The sequence below is a fragment of the Chrysemys picta genome, chromosome 1 (assembly GCF_011386835.1).
Source record: "Chrysemys picta bellii isolate R12L10 chromosome 1, ASM1138683v2, whole genome shotgun sequence".
NCBI classification, from domain to species: domain Eukaryota; kingdom Metazoa; phylum Chordata; order Testudines; family Emydidae; genus Chrysemys; species Chrysemys picta.
Genome location: NC_088791.1, coordinates 19176737 through 19201280, shown reverse-complemented (window position 1 = coordinate 19201280; position 24544 = coordinate 19176737). Strand labels below are relative to the sequence as shown.

Sequence of the window (24544 nt, the reverse complement as noted above, 5' to 3'; positions counted from 1 at the left end):
GGGGGGAATTGCCAAAAAGCCGAACATGTCCGGGAAAATGCCGGCCGGGCACTTCCCCTCCCGCAGCGGCTCTGCTCCTCCCCTGACTCTTCGGCTCTGTTTAAGAGCCGAGCTGCCCGAGCGCTATGGGCTTCATGCAGCCCCCTTGCCTCCGGACCCCAGCCGCCGGCCGGGCACTTCCCCTCCCGGGTTCCGGCGGCACAGGGTCTGGAGGCATGGGGGCTGCCCGAAGCCGGTAGCGCTCGGGCAGCTCGGCTCTTAAACAGAGCCGAAGAGTCAGGGGAGGAGCAGAGCCGCCGCGGCCAGAGGCTCTGCTCCTCCCCTGACTCTTCGGCTCTGTTAAGAGCCGAGCGCTATGGGCTTCGGGCAACCCCCATGCCTCCGGACCCTGAGCCGCCGGAGCCCGGGAGGGGAAGTGCCCGGCCGGGGGAACACAGGGTCTGGAGGCATAGGGGCTGCCCGAAGCCCAAGCGCTACCGGCTTCACGGTTTGCTGGGCAGCCTCCAGACCCTGCGCCCCCGGCTGGGCGCTTCCTCTCCCGGGCTCCAGCTGCGCTGGGGAAGCGCCGGCCGGGGGTGCAGGGTCTGGGGGCTGCCTGGCAAACCGTGAAGCCGGTAGCGCTCGGGCAGCCCTTCTCGCGTGTCTGGGAGCGGGAGGGAGGAGGGGGCGGAGTTAGGGCTGGGTTGGGGCGGGAAAGGGGCGGAGTTGGGGCGCGGCTGGGGCTGGGGCTGGGGAAATGGGCGGGGCCAGGACCCGGGGAGGGTCCTCTTTTTTTATTTGCTAAATATGGTAACCCTAAATCTATCAATCCGTCGGTCCCTTTTAATGGCTGCCATTACAATAAAAACCCCTTTGGGGTTTAGAGAGTATGGCCCTTTAAATTTTTTTCCTAAGGGGGAGGGGGAGAGTAAAAAAAAAGGAGGGAAACTCCAGGGGGCAGCGCTGAAGCTCCAAGTTGAGAGAGAGGCAGCCTGCAGGCCCTGGAAAAGTGAAGCAGCAGAGAACCTGCCTGAAGCCTGAGACGGACAGGGCCGATCGGGAACAGCCCAGGATGGGAGGCAGGAGGAGCACTGTGCCAGGGAGGAATTGCTGAGAAGGACAGGCCGGAGCTGGACCCAGTATCACGGCTGCCCAGAGCTGCGTGGGGCTGTGAGTACTGGGGCTTGTGCCTCTGCATTGGGGACAAGGAGGGAGGTTGCTAGCTAGTTAAGTGGGGAGGTGGTCGCTCTGTGTGACTTTGCAGAGAGTGGCAGAAGAGGGCACCGGAGGGGTTTGTTGGGGGAAGGTTCACTGGGGCTGAAGACAAGCAGGAGCACCCAAGACTCACCACTGGACTGGAACTTTGCTCAGGACTCCTGAACTATGTGTGCAGACACATTGCTCAGTTAGGCTTACCATACATCCGGTTTTTCGCGGACATGTCCGGCTTTTTGGGCCTCAAATCCCCGTCCGGGGGGAAATCCCAAAAAGCCGGACATGTCCGGGAAAATAGGGACGGAGGGCCCGACGGTGCTCGGCCGGGGCCGCTGGGGCTGGGGCCGGCGGTGCGGGCCTAGGCTGGGGCCGGCGGTGCTCGGCAGGGGCCGGGTGTGGCGCGGTGTTCCGCCGGGGGCCGAGGGCGCGGGCACTTGGCCGGGGGCGCGGTGCTCGGACGGGGCCAGGACAGGGCCGGGGGTGTTCGGTCGGTGGCCGGCACCTCAGGGCCCGAGCCGAGCCGGGCGGGAGACGCCGGGGTCAGAGCTTCTTGGCCTGGGCCGGCCGGCCGCCAGAGGGAGCCACTCGGCCAGGGGGGTCAGATTGGGCCACGCCGCACCCAGCCCCAGCCTACCTGCTGCCTCCCTGTTTCAGGCTTCCCGCGAACATTTGATTCGCAGGAAGCAGGGGAGGGGGAGGAGCAGGGGGCGGAGCGTTCAGGGGAGGGGGCAGAGTTGGGGCAGGGCTGAGGGCAGGGAAGGGGCGGAGTTGGGGCGGGGCCAGGTCCCCATGGAGTGTCCTCCTTTTTAAAAATTAAAATATGGTAACCCTAGCTCAGTGTCTGCCCTTCCAGACTGTGCTACCACTGGGCCCATGGGGCCTTGGCTTGGATGCAGCCCTGTCTTATTACTCCCCTATATTTCCCCTTGTTGTTTTTCTCCTTTCATCCCTCTGTAAATAAATATTTCCCTTGTTATATCCACTGTACTTTTCCTGTGGGTGGGTGTGTCCACTCTGGGGGGTTTGGAAAATGTGCCCGGGGTGGAAGGGATTTCTCCTGCTGCATTCCTGCGCACGCCGTCTCTTGGCCAGAGCTGCCTGCAGAGCAGACTCCATCTTGGCCACGAGGGCGCTAAAGTTACACTTGGTGGCCCGTACGGGGACTTTGCAGTACACACACACACACACACACACACACACACCCCTACATTGTGCACCCTGGGCTGCTTCACAGAGCAAAAAACTCCTGAGGGACTTTCATCTCAGTTTAAAAAAAAAAAATGGAGAAAGGATTATTAGAAGACCTGTGCCGAGGAGCTGGGTGTTTGCAGAAGACAGGTATATTTCCATCGTTGGGTCCGTGTCCGACTTGCAGGGCCGGGAGTCTCAGAATCTGTGGAAACATCCTCATGGGGAAACAATACTTGTCCTACAGGTAACAGATGATTCCGGTGGAGAGTTTTGGTGGGGCCGTGACTGCCCTCAGGACATATTCGATACACTCGTAGATCCCCAAGTTTCTTCTCTATAATGTATGGGTGTGACTCACAACGATCTGCAATTTTGTGTTTTCCCTGTATTCCAAGATTTCGGGCCAAAACTCAGTCCCCAACCCGAATCTTCTGTTGCCTCACTTGCTGATCATATCGGGTTTTATTCTTTTGATTCTGGTGACCAGATGCTTGTGTCGCTATCCGATATGCCTCCCTCCTTGTCCCCAGTGCAGAGTCACAAGCCCCAGTACTCACAGCCCCATGCAGCTCTGGGCAGCAGTGATACTGGGTACAGCTCCAGCCTGTCCTTCTCGGCGATTCCTCCCTGGCACAGTGCTTCTCCTGCCTCCTGTCCTGGGGTGTCACCGATCAGCCCTCTCCGTCTCAGGCCTCTGGCAGGTTCTCTCTGCTGCTTCACTTTTCCAGGGCCTGCAGGCTGCCTCTCCCTCTCCTTGGAGCTTCAACGCTGCCCCCTGGATTTTCCCTCCTTTTTTTTTACTCTCCCCCTTCGCCTTAGGAAAAAGATTTAAGGGCCATACTCTGTAAACCCTAAAGGGGTTACACAATAGTATCGGAGAACCTCAAAGTCTGTACTCCTCATAGCACCCCCGGGGATAAGGATGTGCTATTATCCCCACTTAGCCAATGGGGATCTGAGACACTGCTGTTTTTCCTTCATTACGTCTTTCATGAGTATCTTGCAGAGGTCCTTGAAGTTGTAGCGATGGCTAAAGCAAATCCATATGAAAGCAATGGGATTAATGGGGTCTCTAACTCTAGTGGTGTTCCAGGTAGCTGAGACCTGAAGATGCCTAAAGAACTGAGGGGAATTTGAGTTAAGGTTGGACAACTGGAAGAAAGGAGAAAAAACTGAGATAGGAACTTTGGAAATCTAAATGCAATAGGTGACCGGAACACACCTCTGGAACTTGATTTGAGGATCCTGACACTATGACAGGTTGAGTAAGGAAGAATGCTTCAGTATGGCTAAGGTCAAGGTTGTGTGTCAACCCCACTAGGCAAAGCTGCAGAGTGCATACAGCTTTCTTCAGCAGACACATTCCAGTCAGCTCTGTTTCATGCAGTTTCTGGTATAACAGAGTGGTGATTATACTGGAATTTCAAAAATGCCTTGTAGGGCTCTCAAAACGCAGGGAGGAGTATCTCCTAGGGTTGGAGTACTAATTTGGCTGGGATACTTAATGGCTTCCCAAGACATTCAGGGCCATATCTTGACGTAAGTCTTAGACAAGTGCCAGAAGCAAAAAATCATGACAGAACTCTATAGGGGTGAACCCACCTATATCACCCATAAATAGAGTTGATTTAGTGGGACAGCCCTTTGATTCATGTTTGAAAGTGCCAGACACTGAGCGATAAGTGTGATTCTGACCTCCATTAAATTGCATTTTTTGAGAGGAATACTTTGTCAGTTTTTGGGCATATGACTCTGGTTTTCTAGTGTTGACAAGCACTTTGCATGAAATATCATATCACTATGTGCACTATAATTACGGTTATCAAGTTTTGCATCTGCTTTTTAAAAATAAAGTTCTTTTGAAAGCTGTTGTTGTCCAAACATTTTACTGAACACTGTTAAAAAGTTAAAAGATACAAAGAATTCCTACAGTCAGTCTAATAAAGTGTACTAATCTGTACCTAGTGCACAGTTTGATTCAATTGTTAAATCCCTGCCACATTTCTGAATTTTTAATGTAAAGCTTCAGTCTTTGTGGGAAAAAAGACTACCCAAGACTTCAGCTATCATTTATATGCCTCTAATCATGTGAGTTCAGATATGGACTTTATCCCTTCTGAAAGAAAAAAACCCAACAACTCACAACATTTTCATTTGTTAACGTTTTCTGGCCTTTTTCAGGTCTGATCACCCCCCAAGTGGAAATATTGTACAGCCTTTGGGTCTCAAGAACCAAAACATTTTTAATGTTAGTTTTTGGATATAAAAACAATCTAAACATTTTTTCCATTCTAAAGACATTTTGTTGGAAAAAAGTTGACTACAATTTTCCATCTACAGCCAAGCTTTTTTGAAAACCCAGTTCCAAATCCAGTTTGCTCTTAAACTATTGCTTTGGGCATAGGATGGGCATCAGGTGGGCGTGTTTATGCTTCACTAACTTTATTCCTCACCTATCCTTGTGCCCGTCTAAAAGTGCACAACTCTAAGGGCACGTCTACACTGGCAAAGTTACAGCGCCAGCAGTTACAGCGCCGCTCAGAGAGCGCAGAAAGAAAACCGCTGTTGTGCGTTCACACTGACAGCTGCCTGCGCAATAGTGTGTTCACACACGCGGCACCTGCAGTGCTATTCAGAGTGGGGCACTCTGGGCAGTTGTCCCACCAAGCACCTCTTTTTCTTTTGCTGCTGAGACTTGTGGGAAGGCAGGCGGGGAGGTCGAGGAGCATCCTGGGTCCTGTCCCAATGCCCATGATGCATTGCTTCGCATACCAGCAATCCCTGTGCTTCCGTCTGCATTTGGCGCCATCTTTCAATGGTTTGTGTACTGCGCGCCCTCAGGGCCGGTGCAAGGAAGTTTCGCGTCCGAGGCTAAACTTCCATCTTGCGCCCTTTCCCCCCACCAGCCCTGCGGCAGCTCCCCACCCCAGCTCACCTCTGCTCCGCCCCCTTCACGAGCACACCGTTGCTGCTCCACTTCTCCCGCCTCCCAGGCTTGCGGCACCAATCAGCTGTTTGGTGCCGCAAGCCTGGGAGGGGAGGAGAATTAGAGCGGGGGCGGCGTGCTGGGGAGGAGGCGGAGCAAAGGTGAGCTGGGGTGGGGAGCTGCCGCATGGCTCCCCGGGCTGGGGGAGTGGGGAGCTGACGCGGGGGGGAAATTGGGGGCACCACTTTTTGGCGCCCCCAAATCTTGGCGCCCTAGGCAACCGCCTAGTTCGCCTTAATTGTAGCACCGGCCCTGCGCGCCCTGCCTCTTTCGGGCTGCAGGAATGGATCCCAAACTGCTGACCAGTATGATGCTTGATCTGACCAACACATCACGAGTGGCAGTGGAGTTATTCCTTAAACTACAAAGGCAAGAGCAGTGCGACATTGATCTTGCAATGCATAGTAGCTACTACACGAGATTGCTTGTGGCATTCATGGAGGTGCTGACAACAGTGGAACGTCGCTTTTGGGCTCGGGAAACAAGCACTGAGTGGTGGGATCACATAGTAATGCATGTCTGGGATGATGAGCAGTGGCTGCAGAACTTTCGCATGAGGAAAGCCACATTCATTTGACTGTGTGATGAGCTCGCCCCAGCCCTGCGGCACAAGGACACAGGAATGAGAGCTGCCCTGTCGTTGGAGAAGCTCATGGCGATTGCCCTGTGGAAGCTGGCTACTCCAGACTGCTACCAATCGGTCGCTAACCAGTTCGGAGTGGGAAATTCGACCATTGAAGTTGTGTTGATGGAAGTGTGCAGGGTCATTAATCACAACCTGCTCCAAAAGTCTATGACTCTGGGCAACGTGCATGACATTGTGGATGGCTTTACACAAATGGGCTTCCCTAACTGTGGAGGGGCGATAGATGGCATGCACATTCCAATTCTGGCACCAGACCATCTAGCCACAGAGTGAATTAGTTGCAAGCATTTTTCTCAATGATTCTCCAGGACCTGTGGATCACCATGGGCATTTCACAGACATTAATGCAGGCTGGTACGGAAAGGTGCATGACACATACATCTTTCATAACACTGGCATGTTCAACAAGCTGCAAGCAGTGACTTTCTTCCCGGACCAGAAGTTCACCATAGAGGAAGTTGAAATGCCCATTGTGATCCTGGGAGACCCCGCCTACCCCTTAATGCCGTGGCTTCTGAAGCCATACACGGGGCAACTTGATAGCAGCAAGGAGTGGTTCAACAACAGGCTGAGCAAGTGCAGAATGACTGTTGAGTATACAGTTGGCCGTTTAAAAGCCCACTGGCGATGCCTGTATGGGAAGCTGGACGTGGCTGATAACAATATTCCTATGCTTATAGCCGCTTGCTGTACACTCTATAATATTTGTGAAGGGAAGGGTGAAAGCTTCACTCAGGTCTGGACTGCAGAGGCTCAGTGACTGGAGGCTGAGTTTGAACAGCCAGAGACCAGGGCTATTTGAGGGGCACAGCATGTGGCCATAGGATCAGGGATGCCTTGAGGCAGCAATTTTAAGCTAAAAGCCACTAATATTTGTTGCTATGCCCAGGATTGCAGTGCTTGTAATGCTAGGAGGTGATTGGTGCACATGATGCAAGAAGGGGCCTTAACATAATTGTATGTTGCTTTGCAGTGCTCTTTTTGCTTTCACTTAATAGAATAAAGATTGCTTTCAAACAAACACAATTCTTTTATTGAAAGAACCAGAGGAGACAGTCAAACGAAAAAAATCATCAGCAGAGAGGGGGATGGGGGAAGGGAAGGTCTCAAGAGGAGGAGGGGTCCCGGGAAGGCTACAGATTTGTGTATGTCCAGGGATCATACCCAATCTTCTCCTTTGGAGAACAAGGCAGCGGGTGCTGTACTTCAGTAGGGCCAAACTTCAGAGGGATGGGTGTTGAATGCAGTGGGTAGTGGAAGTCCATAGTGCTGGACTGTGAGGCGGGAGAAGTGGAATGCTGCAGGTAGAGAGTGGAACCAGGAGGTTGATAACAGTGTTTTCGTGGTGTCTGGGGGGGCGCATGGGAAAGCGTTTTGTGACAGTGGATGCAGGGGAGGGCAGGCACGGAGCTGCTTGGTTTGAAGAGCTAGTATCGCCTGGAGCATGTCCACTTGGTGCTCCATAACGTTTAAGAGCCGCTCCATGGCTTCTTTCTGATGTGCCACATTCTCCTTTCGGACCCTCTTCTCGCTGTCCCGCCACTCCTTCAATTCCTGTTTCTGGTGGCGAAGTCCATCATAACCTTACAGAGAAAGTCCTCCTTAGTTCTTCTTGGCTGCTTTCTAATTCTGCGCAGCTGTTCTGCCACCGATAAAGAGGGAGACTGGGCACCCAAAGTCATCTCTGTGAAGTTTAAATGCAACATTTTACAGAAGCAGTATTGTTTGCAACACAGATAACACTGTTTCAGTGCTTTAATACACAGCCAATACTCACACACCTGTCACTAACTGGCTGACCCCCAAGCAAGCACACATGAGCTACAAGACCCCCAAAATGGTGAGTAGCCGCAGAGGTAGGGTAAATCACTCTTTTCGGACCCTGCTGTGCTCTGGGCACGTGCTCTGGGGGAGAGCCAGAACTGTAGGGGGGGGAAAGGGGGCTGATAATCATTCCTGTCCCCACACTTTCAACAAGACATGATCATTATGGAAGATATCTCACTGCTGAGGGTGAGCAGGGAATCAAGGAAGGGTCTTCTCCAAGCCTGCGGCTTCCGCCCTCGTCCCTATGCAGCTAGCCTGTGTGCAGCAATGGTCCTCCCGTCACCTGTGATGGCTCAGTGCCATGGAAAAGTTACCATTAATGGGGCAAGAAACAAAGCAGCTCTGCTGAAGAACCTGCAGCAGCGGATTGCCCAGTATCTCCAGGAGAGTTTCCTGGAGATCTCTGAGGGAGATTCTCGTGAAGTGAGGGAGTCTATCAACAGCCTGTTCCACAGCTCAGACTAGGCATGCAGTGGGAGACAAGCCTGCTTTCTGCACCCTCCTGCCCCCAACAACTCGCTTCAGTAATTCCCAAAATCAAATCCACTTACCAGGGGCCTCCTCTCCTGTTTGCACTTTGCCAAGATCCAACTGCTGTAACTGTCTAGGCTCCTCTGAGATAGAAAAGAGCTCCTGGATGCATGCATCTCTGGCCTCTGAGTCATCCTCTGCCTCTGGGTCCCCCTCCCCCTCCACATTCTCGCCCAAGGTTTCCTCCTCCTGGCTTGGTCCACGCTCGACTGGCATGGGAGCCAATGAAGTATACACAGGGGCCTTCACAGTGGAAGTGGGCTCGCCACCGAGTATCATGTCCAGCTCTTTGTCCCCCATCACCACCAAGTCCTGTGCTTTGGATGATTTTGTTAGTTGTTTAAAAAAAGCCTCATCCACCTCTTCTTTCTGGATATGTGGTCTGTAGTAAATGCCTACAAAAACATCACCCTTGTTTTTACCCCTTTTATCCTTACCCAGAGACTTTCAACAAATCTTTCTCCTATTTCCATCTCAATCTCAGTCCAAGTGTGTACATTTTTAATATATAAAGCAACACCTCCTTCCTTTTTTCCCTGTGTCCTTCCTGAGCAAGCTGTACCCTTCTATACCAATATTCTAGTCATGCGTATTATCCCACCAAGTCTCTGTGATGCCAACTATGTCATAGTTGTCTTTATTTACTAGCATTTCAAGTTCTTCTCACATTAGTATACAGATATCTAAGATACTGATTTGATTTCCCCCTCCCCCAGTTCTGTCTTGTCTCTCCTTTATCTCTGCTATAACATCCCATGCTCCCACCACATTCCAAACCTTCTCCCAGGTCTCCATGTTCTTGACTTGCCTGTGGGCTTTGGTCACTTGCCTCCTTCAAACCTGGTTTAAAGCCCTCCTTGCTAGGTTAGCCAGTCTGTATCCAAAAATGCTCTTCCCCTTCCTTGATAGGTGGACCCCATCTCTGCTTAGCAGTCCTTCTTCCTGGAACAGCATCCCATGGTCAAGGAATCCTCCTGGTGACACCATCTTTGCAGCCAGGCATTGACCTCCAAGATGCATCTGTCTCTGCCTGGGCCCCTACCCTTGACTGGAAGGATCGAAGAGAACAACACCTGAGCTCCGAACTCCTTCACCCTTACTCCCAGAGCCCTGTAGTCACTTCTGAGCTGCGGAGGGCCATATCTCGCAGTATCATTAGTGCCCACTTGGATGAGTAGCATGGGTAGTAGGGGAGCATGGGGATGATCCTCGACAATCCCTCCGTAATGTTTCAGATATGAGCCCCTGGCAGGCAGCATATCTCCCGGGATGCCATGTCAGGGCGGCAGATGGGTGCCTCCGTCCCCCTCAGAAGAGAGTCACCAACCACAATACCCTACATTTCCTCCTGGGAGTGGTGGCTATGATCCTCCCAGCCTTGGGGGTACATGGCTTCTCCTCCTTCTCTGGGAGTAATTCCTCATTGCTCATTGCCAGAGCAGCATATTGGTTTTCCATCACCATGGTGGGTGGGTTGGTAGTGGGGGTGAGCACTTCCAGCTGCCAGTATCCTCCCTGTGACAGAGCCATATCCTCCTCCCTTGGTGGTGTGACAGCAGTCCTCTGTAGCTGGATAGCTTCCTCAGCCTTGGATGTCTCCATGTGAATCCTCTCCAGGAATTCCTCATGGGCACGGATGCTCCTCAGCCTAGCCACTTTCCTGTAGCTATCCCACCTGCTTCCTGAGACATTTCACCAGCAGGCACCTTTCGCCAGCCTGGCTTTCTGAGAGTGGGAAATGCAGGCCACAGTCTCTGCGAATCCACACCAGGAACTGGGTAGAGGCATCCATGGTCGGGTTGTCTGTCTGGGTGCAGGTGGAGGAGACAGGAGCAGCGTTCACACTGGCGATGTGTCCCTTCCTAACCATAGCGACTATATTACAACTCAACTCCCTCTCAAACTCCAGTCCCCTATTTGCGGTCCCCTGTTCACTAGCTCCCCTTTGTCTCTTAGCTTCTGGCTTTTAAGGCCTTTTCTCCAAGGTCAGCTCTAACCCCTCATTAATCACACAGGGTAGGGTGATCACAAGGCTGATTGAAGCTGATCAAGGATGATCCAGGGAACAAAGGCTCAAACAGTCCCCAGACACACAATCCCAACTGACCCAGTAACTGAAATAACTGAATTAACCTGAAAGAGGAAGCAAAACACAAACAGTCAAACAAACCCACTCACCTCAAAGTTAGTACTCGAAGCAGGGGGATTTCCTTCTCCCCCTCTCAAAACTCCCCTGTTTGTGATCCCCTGTTCACTAGCTCCATGGGAGGAGCCTGTCGTAAACATCTGCAGAGCCACCTCATTGCCCTCCTTAAAAGTCTCCTTTGCAATGGTACCTGCAAAATCTCTACAATGTTTAGGCCAGCTGATGTGCTAAATGCACTGTTTCTTTGCAGTCCTGTTTGTTATATCCATCTATTATTGACTGTCTCATGTTTAGCCTGTAAACTCCTTGGGACAAGGATGGACTATATATTGACTCTAGCACAGTGAAGTCTTAGGCTATCATGTGGTGCTACCACAATATAAATAAGTAATATATTTTCTTGTATTTCGATGGCCCTAGGGAGATTAGAGTCATAATCTACCTGCCGTCTGCACACAGAACTCTCACCATTCAAAGTTCTTTGTGAGGATCAAGTATATAACCCTTAGGTAACATCCTTCTTTTCTAACACAGGGTTAGAGTATGATATTCTTACTCATACTTTACTCCACAAGGAGTCCTTATTAATTGTGAGTAAGGATATCAGTCTGGACCAGAGTCAGTTCTTTTACATCTCCAGATATGAAATAAATAAAACTATGAACCCCATCACCATTAGCTGGACAGATTCTAGGGTAGAGACCTCAGGGATGCTCCTTGGATCATGCTAGCTCCAAGTTCAAATAGCCAATCACACTTGGTAGTGAAATTATAACACACTTGTTATCAGTACCCAGGCAATTTCAAATTCACTATGTTTAAAGACATATGCACATTGCATACAGACGCAGCACCTTGCAAATTAGATGCAGCACTGCTAATGTTTCTAGTTCATGTTAGTCTTCTAGGACAGTTAAGTTTAAGGGCAAACAGGTCAAGGCATAAAAAATTTACTGGATGCAAATATGTACAAATAATAAAGAGTAAGTAAAATGAAGACAGAGCCACCAGCTAAGTCCAGGGTCCAGGGTCCTTAGTTTGGACTAAGCATCTCAGACTGTCACCCCTAGCTCTGGGGAAGGATTCTGAGTTTTCTACATGAGCAGGGCCAGCTCCAGGCATCAGCTGAGCAAGCTGGTGCTTGGGGCGGCAGATTGTTGGAGGCGGCATTCCGCTCAATCCTAGGGCGGCACGGCCGCTTTTTTTTTTTTTCTCCCGCTCCAGCTGCCCTGTAGGGGGCGGTGGCGCGGAGAACCAGAGTGCCCTGCAGGGCAGTCCTCTTCCTTCCCTCCCCGCCGACCGGAGCGGAGCCCTCGCGGCAGGCGGCGGCGCAGCGGCTGCGCGTTGCTGTAGCCCTGGCCGCCCCCTACTCTCCCCCTTCCCCCTCCCCAGCCGGTCCCCCTGCACCCGCGCTCCGGCCACGCCGCAGGTTTGTTTATTTATTTGTTTTTTGCTTTGCCGTTCTGGCCGCCCCGTTTTTTTTTTTTTTTTTTGCTTGGGGCGGCCAAAAAGCCAGAGCCGGCCCTGTACATGGGTGCTGTCCCTGGATCTTGTTCAGATGGTCCATTGCACCATTCTCCAGTTAACTTCTGATGAAACTGGAGTCTCCTTGCACCTGTTTGAAGAGAGAAACATTTTCTTTCCCCATCACATTCTCCATTCCCACGTGGAAGGTTTTCTTCCAAACTATATTGGCTAGGATGTTGTATATTATTTTAATGACTGCAAAAATTGATGGGTTAACTAAATACTCCCCATTCTCCCTTGCCAGGGAAAGTTCCCTGCTGTCTGTGAGCAAGTGGATTTGTAATCCCTGGAACAAATGTTTATAGAGCTAGAAGACTGGGTACACACAAACACCGTCTATTTGGTTTGAGAAATCAAACCAGAGATAGTGTGTGAGATTATATGGAAAGCAGAGTGATGTTTAATGCCTGTTTCCCAGAGTTGAAGCAGTAATACAAAATGGATGACTGCAGAAGAAGAGCTGCTTTATTTGATTTTTTTTCCTTTCTGATTGCACATATTTTAATGAACATTTTCACAACAGTTTACATTATTTCAGGACTGTTTACCTCCAGCCAGGCAAAATGTATCACTTTATTTATTTTACTAAGTTTAAAAAAAGGTTATATTTGTACAGCTTCATTTAAAATAAACCCCAAAGCGCTAGATGGGCTCTAATGAATATCATGGCTCATTAACCTAGGGTCAAAACACTTAAAGAGCCAGCAAATTCTCACTTTGTCAAAAATCTGTTGGCAAGTGTCTCATGATTAATTAGACTTCCAGAATAGTCATGTTCTTTCCAGACACATTTGTCTTTTTGATTGAATGAAAGTGAGTTTAAGTGGTCCATTTCCTCCAGCAAAGCCTTTAGCTTGTCTATGGGGCATGTTCTTTAGAGACACAGGGTATGTCTACACTGCAGTTAAAAACCTGCGGCTGGCTGGTGCCAGCTGATTTGGCCTGGCGGGGGCTCAGGCGAAGGAGCTGTTTAATTGCGGTGTAGACATTCTGGCTCAGGCTGAAAACCAGGCTCTAGGACCCTCCCGCCTAGCAGGGTCCTAGAGCCTGAGCTCCAGCCGGAGCCCACACATCTACACCATAATTAACCAGCCCTGAGCGCCCAAGTCAGCTGGCACAGGCAAACTGCGGGTTTTTAATTGCAGTGCAGACATACCCTTAGGCAGTGATACTTAGACTGCGGCTGTTGAGATGCAAGTGGCTCTTTAATGCGTCTCCTGGGGCTCTTTGCAGCACCTGATATTGAAACAAGGTTGTGATTTAATTTTTAACCAGAATAAAGTTATTAACCAGTCAGGATGCTTTTATTATGTTATTAACCTAGTATATACATACACATACATACACACACACACTAAATATTTCTCCTGTCATACTGTTAAAATATCAATAATTATTATTAAAAATAATTAATAAATGAAACGACTGTGGCTCTTTTGCATAATGTTGATTGTTAATTTGGCCCCTGAAGCAGTGAGGTCTGAGTATCACTGCCTTAGGGTATGTCTATAGTGCAATCAAAGATGTGATTGCAGTATGCATAGATGTGCCCAAGCTAGCTTAGATCTAGCCAGCTTGAACAGCAGTAAAACCATGGTAGCGTGGACTATCTGCTTGAGTCCAGAGATATTTAAACCCTTGACAATTGGTCAAATCTAAATGGGTTTTCAACAGACGATTGAAAGGCACATGTATATGTTACTCCTTTGGGGTTTAGAGAGCATGGCCCCTTTAAATCTTTTTCCTAAGTGGGGAGGGGGAGCAGTGAGACAAAGGAGGGAAACTCCAGGTGGGTGGCTCAGGAGCACTGGAAGCAGCGGAGAACCTGCCTGAAGCCTGGGAAGGACAGGGCAGCTGATTGGGGACATCCCAGGACAGGAGGCAGGAGGAGCACTATGCCAGGGAGGAATCGCCCCAGAAGGACAGGCCGGAGCTGGACCCAGTATCATGGCTGCCCAGAGCTGCATGGGGCTGTGAGTACTGGAGCTTGTGCCTCTGCATTGGGGACAAGGAGGGAGGTTGCTAGCTAGTTAAGTGGGAAGGTGGTCGCTCTGTGTGACTTTGCAGAGAGCAGCAGAAGAGGGCACCGGAGGGGTTTGTTGGGAAAAGTTCACTGGGGCTGAAGACGATCAGGAGCACCCAAGACTCTCCACTGAACTGGAACTTTGCCCAGGACTCCTGAACTCTGTGTGCAGACACATTGCTCGGTGTCTACCCATTCAGACTGTGCTACCACTGGGCCTGTGGGGCCTTGGTTTGGATGTAACCCTGTTTTTAACTCTCCCCCTATATTTCCCCTTGTTGTTTTTCTCCTCTCATTCCTCTGTAAATAAATATTTCCCTTTCTTATATCCATTGTACGTTTCCTGTGTGTGTGTGTGTGTGTGTTCACTCTGGGGGGGTTGGAACAGGTGCCCCTGGGGTGGAAGGGATTTCTCCTGCTGCATTCCTGCGCATGCCATCTCTTGGCCAGAGCTGCCTGCAAAGCAGACTCCATCTTGGCCATGAGGGCGCTGAAGTTACATGTAATATAGAGAGAACCTCTCAAATTTCTACCACAAACTGTTGTAGCATTTGTGCCATTCAAAAAACAGTTAAATAAAAAAAAAAAAACCTTGAAGATAAGAAATTTATTTTACATTTTCTTTGTACTAAAACAGCTGAAACATTTCTGATTAAACTTTCTCCCTCACCCCACGCCCTTCCCCAAGAATCCCCACCAAGGAACAGATCTCATATGTGGTAAATTTCAGCATGAAAGATGAAGATTTGAGAAAGCTATAAATGGCTTTTAAAAAAGCTCTTTAGAATGGAATCCTTTGGCCAACTTTAACTGAGTGTAAGTACATGCTCCACCCACAATATTTGTTCAAGTGCCCATTCCTGCATATATTCACTACCAAGCACTATGCTTATTGCTGTGAATAGTCCCGTGAATTTCAACTTGTTGACTCACATGAGTAAAATTAAACTTGTCTCTACTAGAAGAGTTGCATTGCTTTAACTAAATAGTTTTTTAAACCTATCTGGTTAAAACAGTGAAAATACCTAATGTAGACTTCCTTAAACCAGTTTAACTCTTCGGTTTAGCTTACATTAGTAAAGAACAGATTTCAACTAAACTGGCTTATGCATTTACCTTAAACCGTTGCATTGGTATAATTAGATCAGTTTTAAAATCTACTTAAATCAATGCAACTCTGCTAATGTAAACCAGTATTTAATTACATTCAGAAGTGTTGGTAGAATTGGGCTATGATGCAATCAGAAGTGTGTAGACATACCTGAGAGACAAGGTGGGTGACGTAATATCTTTTATTGGACCAACTTCTGTTGGCGAGAGAGACAAGCTGACAAACCTGAGGTTTGGTCTAACTAGCTTGAATAACAAAAGCAGTGAAACTTCAACAGCCTGGGTGGCAGCAGGGACTTAACAAGCCCTTCTGGGACACTGGTACCAGTCTTTGTTAGAACGTCAGTACTAATTATCTTTGTTCTGTTGATACTGTGGATGCAGGCATATTTAAATTGAGTGGAATTTCCCATTCATTGCAAGGTTCACGTTGAACAGGTTTCAATAAGGTTGGGTATGGAAGGTGGCAAGGTTCCCAATCAATAGGAGCTGCAGGTGATCAGCACGTTATTTGGGAGTCCGAATATGGAGCTAGGTGCCTAACTTTAGGCAGGCAGATTTAAAGTTTTGACCGAGCTAATTCCACCCCTATCCCCACTAAAAGGGAAATCATTTACCCTAACCCCTCTCGGTTTCTGAATTGAGTAAGAATCTTTTACTCAAAACTGGGGCATCTGGAATCAGTAATTCCATATCAAGCACCGAGCCCAGGGTGGATAACTGTTGACAGCTGGTTAATGCCAGGGGATTTTTCGTCTCTGTGTAAGAATGATCAGCAATCCCTCCCCAAATGAAGGTTAACTGGCTAGCTATTCTATCCAACACAAGCTGAAATCTAGTTTTGAATGTTATATGAGCCCAGTTTTAGATGTTCCATTACTGATCCATCTACGGTGTGAGAAGACTGCTTTACTTGCAGTGAGATGATGGGAACTCCATCAAAACCTACATTAGTGAGAGATAATGTTTTTTCCCCTTAATCTTTTCAATAATACTTATTTGCCTCCCAAGTCTGATAGCTTTTCCTGCTTACTACCATTCAGTTTCTTATACATCCTGATTATATTTAATCAGCTACTACAGTGATTTGCATTTTTGATTAATTGTTGACAGAATTGTTTAAGTCCTGTATATTAGGTGGGACAGAATAAGGTATAAAAAAAAAGAGTATTCATTTAAGAAAGTGACTTTACTGGCTTTGTAAGAGCCATAGGTGGAGTTCTTAGTATGTGCCAAGTTTAACTATCATTTTTCTTGCTTTTAGTATGGGTCTGTCAAGACAGAGTAAAAATAAACTCTGCAGTAAGGAGTTTTTGAAAACTCCTGTGTTTTACACCTTTTATAACATTTCCATCTAAAGCCAGACATTCCATTGTGCTCTGCCAGTATGTAATTCCCTTAAAAATAAAAGGCCAGTTTAAGTGATGGTTTCATTTTAGAGAAATTGTCTTTTTTTATATAATTGGAATGATTTTCATTTTCACACTAAACCCACTCAAGTCTTAATTTCTGGAAAAGGCTAGAAGTTTTATAAACAAAAGCTGCATCTGCTTTTTAGCAGTTTGTCATGTCTTTTAAACAGCTCCAGACTTTCTTCACAACATCTGTAAAGTCAATCTTGAAAGCCTATTAGAGGAGCAAGAGAATCAAAGTTATTCTTTAGAGTCATTGTTTGTTAGCTGACTGTCCAGTGCAACCGTGTGCAATGTTTATATAAATACACCACACTGATTATATACCCATCCAAGAAAATGTGATTGTTTGACAAAAAGTTTATATCATGATCAGTTTATCGTACTTTGAGGGATGTTTTTTGTCTTAGCATCAATGAGAAATTGGTAGCTCGTGAAGTTGAATGTATCCCAGAATAACAATATGTTTTGCATGTGTGTGATTTTAAGCAGGAATGCATTTCTTTTTGTTTTTTATACTGGCTAAGCAAAGAAGCCTTCATTCAACTTGATGGCATTTTTCCATCTGTAAGCAATGAGATAACTTGGGAACATTTCATTGATCAATACCAAAATTTTAGAGGTTGTTCTAGACACGACTGAAGGACACAACCTTATTGATTCTGGTGAAAATTGGAAAACTAGAAAACCAGAGTTACAGGGAAATCAGTCCCACTGCCTGGCACCCACTGCTATTATCTACACATATTGTGGGCAACAGCTAAATGTCTCTCTCATTGGGTGCAAAGATCAGCCTATACAAGCAACACAGTGTGCGACCCTCCAGCTTAAAACCCCACTAAATGCAAAGAATTTGGGAGTCCTGCTTAGGGGGCAGGTTGCTTACTATATCATGTCTTGCCCCTTCTTCAAGCATCTTGTGCTGGTCACTGTCCGCAACAGGATACTGGACTAAGTGGACCATTGGTCTGACCAAGCATGGCAATTTCTATGCGGAATTCTTCTGTCTTAATTGAATGAGCAACAGGATTTCACTTAGCATTAAAATCATTCCACTTGCATAAAGGCTAAATGATTGGTTTCAAGGCAGTGGAGTGCAGGGTGGTTGGGGAGGCGAAATTATCCCCTTCAGCCCAGGGCCAGGACAAGATGCTGAAATTGCTGCCACAGCTCTGCCGTTCCAGCCTATTCAAGGACAGAGACCCTTCCCACACTGCATAAGCACATCCCCCACACATATCCTTTCTGTGGAGCTAAAATAGTGCAGGGGCACCTTGAACCAGTGCACTCATTGGGGTGCATTTCACTCTTAATGAGGAACATTAGTAGCTCTATAATGTGGATGGCATAGACCAGAGATTGGTCACCTTTGTCACATAGCCTGTTAGGGAAATCCGCTGGCAGGCTGGGACGGTTTGTTTACTTGCAGCGTCCGCAGGTTCGGCCGATCGCAGCTCCCACTGGCCGCAGTTAGCCATTCCAGGCCAATGGGGGCAGTGGGAAGCGGCATGGGCTGAGGGATGTGCTGGCCGCCGCTTCCCACAGATCCCATTGGCCTGGAACGGTGAACCGCGGCCAGTGGGAGCTGCGATCGGCCGAACCCGCGGACGCTGCAGGTAAACAAACTGTCCTGGCCCGCCAGCAGATTTCCCTGACGGGCCGCATGCCAAAGGTTGCCAATCCCTGGCATAGACAGACTTTACCCATACTTCAATGTCAGAGTCATCCCATTACAGATAGCCTGCCCAATCCTTATTCTCCTTAGCCTGGGTTTAAATGCGGCTTTGTACAGGGCCCCTGCATTGGGTGAACGGTATTCAAAGTGCACAACAAAGCTAAGCCTGTAGGATGAATAGATGATTGTCTCAGTTCTAATATTATCCTTTTCGTTTGTTCATAGTAGGACAGAAGAGGACTCCACCCCCTGAAGGATTCTACAGCCACGCCTTGTGGTAAGAAGCATGGTTCTTGGAGCCAAAACCCTAACATTTACAAGCTGGGCTTTGAAGCTGAGGCTTTATTAAGTTTCTAAAGAGACAATGTCCGCTTCTGCAACTAAAAGAAATATGAATGAACTTTTTGTATGTTTGCTGGTGGTTAAGCCAATATCCTGGGCTGCACAAAGGTCAAGTGTATCCTCCATCTTATCAAAATTCATTCAGGAAGCCAACAACATTTTATCCCATAGTCCAAATCAACTGGGCAGGAGTATCTCATGTGCCCTCTGTCAGGAAAGCATTGGGTGAGGACCTCTAATGAAATGGTGTAGTGACAATGAACCTGCTTGTCAGGCTGATATTCCGTTCCATGGCAGAGTCAAGTGGGTGGAGGGAACAAAGGTAGCTTTAAGTCACTCTTTCATTTACCAGATTCTTGGCCCTGCCTGATACTTGCCTAGTTCACAGTGTAAATTAAAGAAGCCAGGGGGCAGAGTGTGGGTGCAAGTATAGATAACCAAGATGTCAGCTCTAGAGCTGCTGAACAATTTTCAACCAAAATTTACTTTTGAGTTCTAAAAATGCTGTTGTCAAATTCCAAACAGCTTTTGCAAAACATTTTGATTGAAAGTAAACTTTCAGATTTTTTTTAGTGAGAAAATTCAAACCTTGAAAAAAAATCTGTTTCCATGAAAACATTTTCAGGAAAGTTCTTTTGTTCCACTTTTGTTTCCATGAAAAGTCCATTTTTCAGCTAGCTCTAGATAGTTCATCAGGTGTATGTTCTGTCTGACACAAAACTTCCTGGACAAGGTATCTAAACAGATTAGGTAACCATAGCCTAATAGTGCTATTTCATTTAAGCGTAGCCTTGAAGTAATTTTTGTTTTTAACACACATTTTTAGAAGCCTAAATCTGAGTTTCTCTTCTGGGATTTTTGGATATCAGTCGCTCTAAGGATGCACTGAGGAAAGCAGGACAGGACCAAAGGACAAAGAATTATATCAGAGTTCTAAAGGTCATGGGAATGGAGTAGGAGAGGATGCAATGGAGCTTTAGAAGGGGATCTAAAATCCTGATTAGAAGATAAAGATTCAGTCCAAAGATAACCCCCAAGTTAAGATGTTCTCTTCTTAGTATCCACTATTGATGGCTGCAGAACAAGTCAAAATCTTTTACTGCTTGATGATCTCCAGCTGAATTAATCAGCAGGTTTTTGGTATACTATTCTAACTTTTGCTCCGACTGAATATAGAAAACGCTCATAAGGCCATCTTGAGTGTCCAGCAGTGATTTAAGAACCAAGAACAATTCTGAAGTAAGCCAGGGATTATATAGCAGCCCATTACCTTATTTAAAAAGCAAAATAAGGAAGCAATAAAAACCTAGTATAGAGATAAATTGTAAACTACTTTTTACTAGTGGTTACACTCAGAGCTGTTCTGTGGAGCTCAGATCTGATCTTCAAAACTGGTATTGTAATCCACTGAGCTTTGCTCCATTGCTCAGGCCTCACCTGACAGATGGATTCCCTCCCTTTATCAGTCTGCCTGGAGCAGAGCAGATTGTGAAAACCACAGCTTGAAATCATACAGATAAAGCATTAGCTGAAGAAGCTGGAATGATAAGAAAAGTCTTTGCCAGCAGAGGCAATCCAAGATTTATTTGAAACTATAAACATTTCGCAAAGATACAACATACATAAATGGAGAGTCCTTAAATGTCTGAATCAGTGTCAGTTTTCTGCAGAGAACAAAGACTAAGACTCCCAAAGTGCTTTATACACTTAGCTACACAGACAAGTTATATTTAAAATTGTCAAATTTGTGCATTTAGATTTTCAACTTTGGTGTTTTGTTGACCTTTTAGGGACTGAATTCTAACATTAGTAATGAGACCCAAATATGTATTTGAAGCTTTTAAGTTGTGTCCAACTGTCCTGGAATAATTGAGCCACAGAACTCACTAGTTATTACATTCATTTCAGAAGATCAAAACAATAAATAAATAAAAATAATTAATAATAAAGAAACAAACATCAACTCTCCACAATGTCTACTCTACTTTTGATGAATGACCATAACTTTGTCAAATATTACAGAGCTTTAAGCTTGCATCAAGTGAGAGAAACTATTACAACATCCTCACCATGGTAAGCAAATGTATTGTGTCTGCATTTGAAAAAGAATTATGGGCTAGTTTTTTTATAAACGTAATCAAGTGTCACCGGAAATGGGCTGACTTAAGCTAAAAATTTTCATGAGCCACTAATTTTGGGTGCTAAAATTGATACACGGAAAGCCCGACTTTCAGAGGTATAAAAACATCCACATCTTCAGATGAAGTCAATGGGAACTGAGCATGTTCAGCATATCTAAGGCTATGTCTACACTACAAAATTAAGCGGACCTAATTTAGGTTGGCATACAGCATCTGCAATTATTACATTGCTTGTCTACACTTTGCTCCTTGCGTTGGCGGTGTGCGTCTTCACCAGGAGCGCTTGTATGGATTGTATTGTTAGCGTGGAGCATTGTGGGACCGCTCCTGAAAGCCAGTAACAGTTGACGTAAGCAACGCAGTGTCTACACTGACACTGCATCGACCTAACTACATCAACGTTGACTCAATGCCATTCGTGGAGGTAAAGTAAGTAAGTTGGCATAACAGGGCAGTTACGTGGGCAGGAGTGAAATTTAAGTGTAGACATTTCCATAGTTAAGCTAACATAAATTGCCATACGTCGACCTAACTCTGTAGCATACCTTGAAGTACTTCAAATTGGTCCCCCAAGAACTGAGGCACCCCAAAATTTGTGCTAACTTTTGACAAGGGGTGTCTAGGGGTAGATTAAGGGCATGTCTACACCGAGAAGCAATGCACATTACAGGGATGAGATTTTAAAAGCATGCTAACACACTGCACGTGAATTGGTCTGTATAATGCTGCTGGTGCACAGTAAAGGTTCCTTAATGCACTTTAGCATAGTGCTCCACCACATTAAACTGCACTAAGGAACCTTTAGTCAGGTCTACATGGACCAACTGATGTGCAGCATGTTATTGAGTTTTAGAAATCATGCCCCTGCAGGGCGCATTGCCCCACCATTTAGACAAGCCCTAAGGCAAGATCTTCAGGACTCCTGGATTTGGAGTGGGACACAGCAGTTTCCTTTACTATCCGCTGAGCGGCAAGGGCAAAGCAATGATGAGACAAGACAAAGATCTGGATTTTACTAGATTTCCTGGTATCTTCAGTTCAGGCAGGTATGTCCTCCTGGCAAAGGCCTAGATTTTTGTGTGTGTTCCTCCTGCAACCCTATAGCAAGAGCAGAGTAACACAAGATCAAAGGGGATGGCTTCTGCTCATCAGACAGGTCTGTTTTTATGGGCTGCCCCTACAGTGTCCTACAGAAAGAGTAAAATAATCTTAAATCAGACAGGTGTCCCCTTCTAAGCATAAGAGGCCAGAGTTTTATAGGCTGCCCATGAAACATGCTAATTCTAGATCTTACGGGTGATACACTGTGTTTAAACACTATTGTAATAATTTGTGTACAAGGCATGACTTGTAAAGTATCATATCATCTGAAAACTCATAATATGCTGGTCAGTATTGTCCTCATAAAATATGTGTGGCAACATTGTATGTGAAGTTATAATATTTCTCTGTATGATGTTATTAACACATGTTCCAAATCCCAAAACCCCTGCCCAATCTGAGGTTGGCAAACAGGTCTGTCCTCCAGAGAATGTGCGCTCTGCTTCATTTGCATTTAAGCAGTAAACAGAGTAATCAAGCAGGAAGGGAAACAAAGAAAGCTCCAACAGGTGAGAAAAAGCCAGTAAGGCACCCAAGGTTGCAGGGCAGGGGTGACAGCTGCCCTCCACCCCCCCACACACACTGGTCTGGACTATATCCTGGTATGCCACCCGCACCACTTAAGCCTACAAAAAAAATGTTCTGGCCTTCTGCATAGGGCTGAGTTTCATCCTATATGTCTTCCCTTTGAATATCACCATGAACAAAACTTAGGGTCCAGTCCTTGTAGGCCTTATGAACATGTGACTCATTCAGCTCACAGGAAGCTGGCACCTAGCATGTATAAGAAGGGAGGTACTATAATACAAACTTACAAATCAATGTCAGTTCCAGGCACCAAACAAGTAAAGATTCTTGCCAATGCAACAGTAACATTCCCACAATTAATAGCTGAGACACAAGTCTGACTGGGCTTGCCATGCCTTGTATATAAACTCAAGTCATTGGTTTCTTTTACTCATTACCGTCTTACCAGAAAACAATTGTTCTTGCCTTTTGATCAAAAGCAATACAATTAGAACCGTCATAAAGGCAGACTGAGAAAATTCCTGTGGCTAAGTCAGCAATGGGGAGGGATGGGAGAGAATTAGATTCTGAAGGGATAAAACAACAGTGAGCCCAGTGCAAGCCCTGAAGAGAATGGGAACATTTCTATTCTAACTGCATGTAAAAACTCTGGAGCAGACTCGCAGCTGATGAGAAGTCACATAGCGCCACTGACGTCAAGGTAGCTATGCCTATTGACACCAGCTGAGCACTGGACCCAGAATTCTTGTGTCAAATAAACTAGGGTTATAGACCCCATCCCTTGGAAAACCTAGCTGTGAGCTCTTGCAAATAGATCAGCCCTACGGCCCGTGCCACCTGGCAAGATTGGTAGGGGAGAAGGCTCATGAGGAAGTTAGTCCAGGGGGCAAATTTAGCAGTGATATCAGCATATACAGAGTAGGCTCTATGCTGGCCCATCCGAAGCCTTTGCTTACCTTTGAGAGACTGAGTCTTATCTCTGCTTCTCTCTTCTTTTTCTAGAAGCAGCTGTCACTGGTGTCTCAGTCCTTACCTCCTGCAACTGTCTGAACTGAAACCCTCCTCTCGAGCCACTCAGGGGCTGCTCCAGCTCTCCCTTACCCCATTCCACCACTATGTCCACCTTTTCCTGCCACTGCTCCACATCCCCTACCCCTTTCATTTTGGCTGCTGCTTTAGCCCACCCTTCATCCTGAACCCACACTGGCCCTTCACATTAGGGGGACCCCAGCTTAGGGTCACCAGATAACAAGTGTGAAAAAATTGGGATACTATTTTCTGGGGGTGGGGAGGTATAGTTTCTTATATAAGACAAAATCCCTAATATCAGGATGGTTCCGATAATATTGGGACATCTGGTCACCCTACCTCAGTTCATTTACCAACTGAGCCTCTATCCTTAAGTGGGTCACAGTAGAATACTTTATCTGATGATCCTGCCAACAGTATAAGTTAAGGGTTTATTTGCTTATGGGGAGGAATACATGTTCCTTCTTGTTGTAACTCTGGGGCAAATTGATGGTATCTGGAATGACTGGAGATGTAATACCTGATAAACTTTGGCAATAACGTATTTACCCTGAGACATAGTTAAAAACACAATGTATTGGCTTTTTACTTTGCAGTATTAAGAGTGCCCAGTTTTACTGGCAGTGACTAAGTTGTTGAATACTTGGAAAACTTGGAATGTGGAAACAAAAACACACAGGAGATACAAACACTCATAGTCAAAATCTCTGTATTTAGCTCTGTCGCTCCGCAGAGAGAAATCTTAAAGGTGTCCCCAGGGATAGTTCAGTAAACATGATTAATTAGAACTTTTTTGGAGCCAAAGATGACAACTATGCCAATTTATAGTGATATTTATGATACCAGCTTCCCTTCAGGGATGTCAGCTGATTTTGCTTTAGCAGAGTTGTTTGATTCACCTAGCCAAAATGTGTGCTCCAAAAGGAGGGGTTTGAGTATATCCTGAGGGCTAAAAAGGAGAGAGAGAGAGAAAGAACCCCTTTTAGGACCACAGCACCCTGGAAATAAACATGTAAAAAAGAACACTGGAGAAACAGATGAAGCAAGGATTATTAGAGAATATTTGGATTAGGCTTGTACTTCAGTACTTTCATTCAAACTACTCAGAGTATTTTATAAACAATCAACCTGACAG

At 46.7% G+C, this 24544-nt stretch overlaps 1 long non-coding RNA gene across 1 annotated transcript; it reads left to right on the top strand.

Moving 5' to 3' along the window:
* Nucleotides 1–946: 946 nt before the first annotated feature.
* On the top strand, nucleotides 947–20578 carry LOC135972908 (uncharacterized). Its single transcript, XR_010589523.1, has 2 exons — nucleotides 947–1149; nucleotides 18494–20578. It is a non-coding gene; the product is annotated as an uncharacterized LOC135972908 (long non-coding RNA).
* Nucleotides 20579–24544: the final 3966 nt, after the last annotated feature.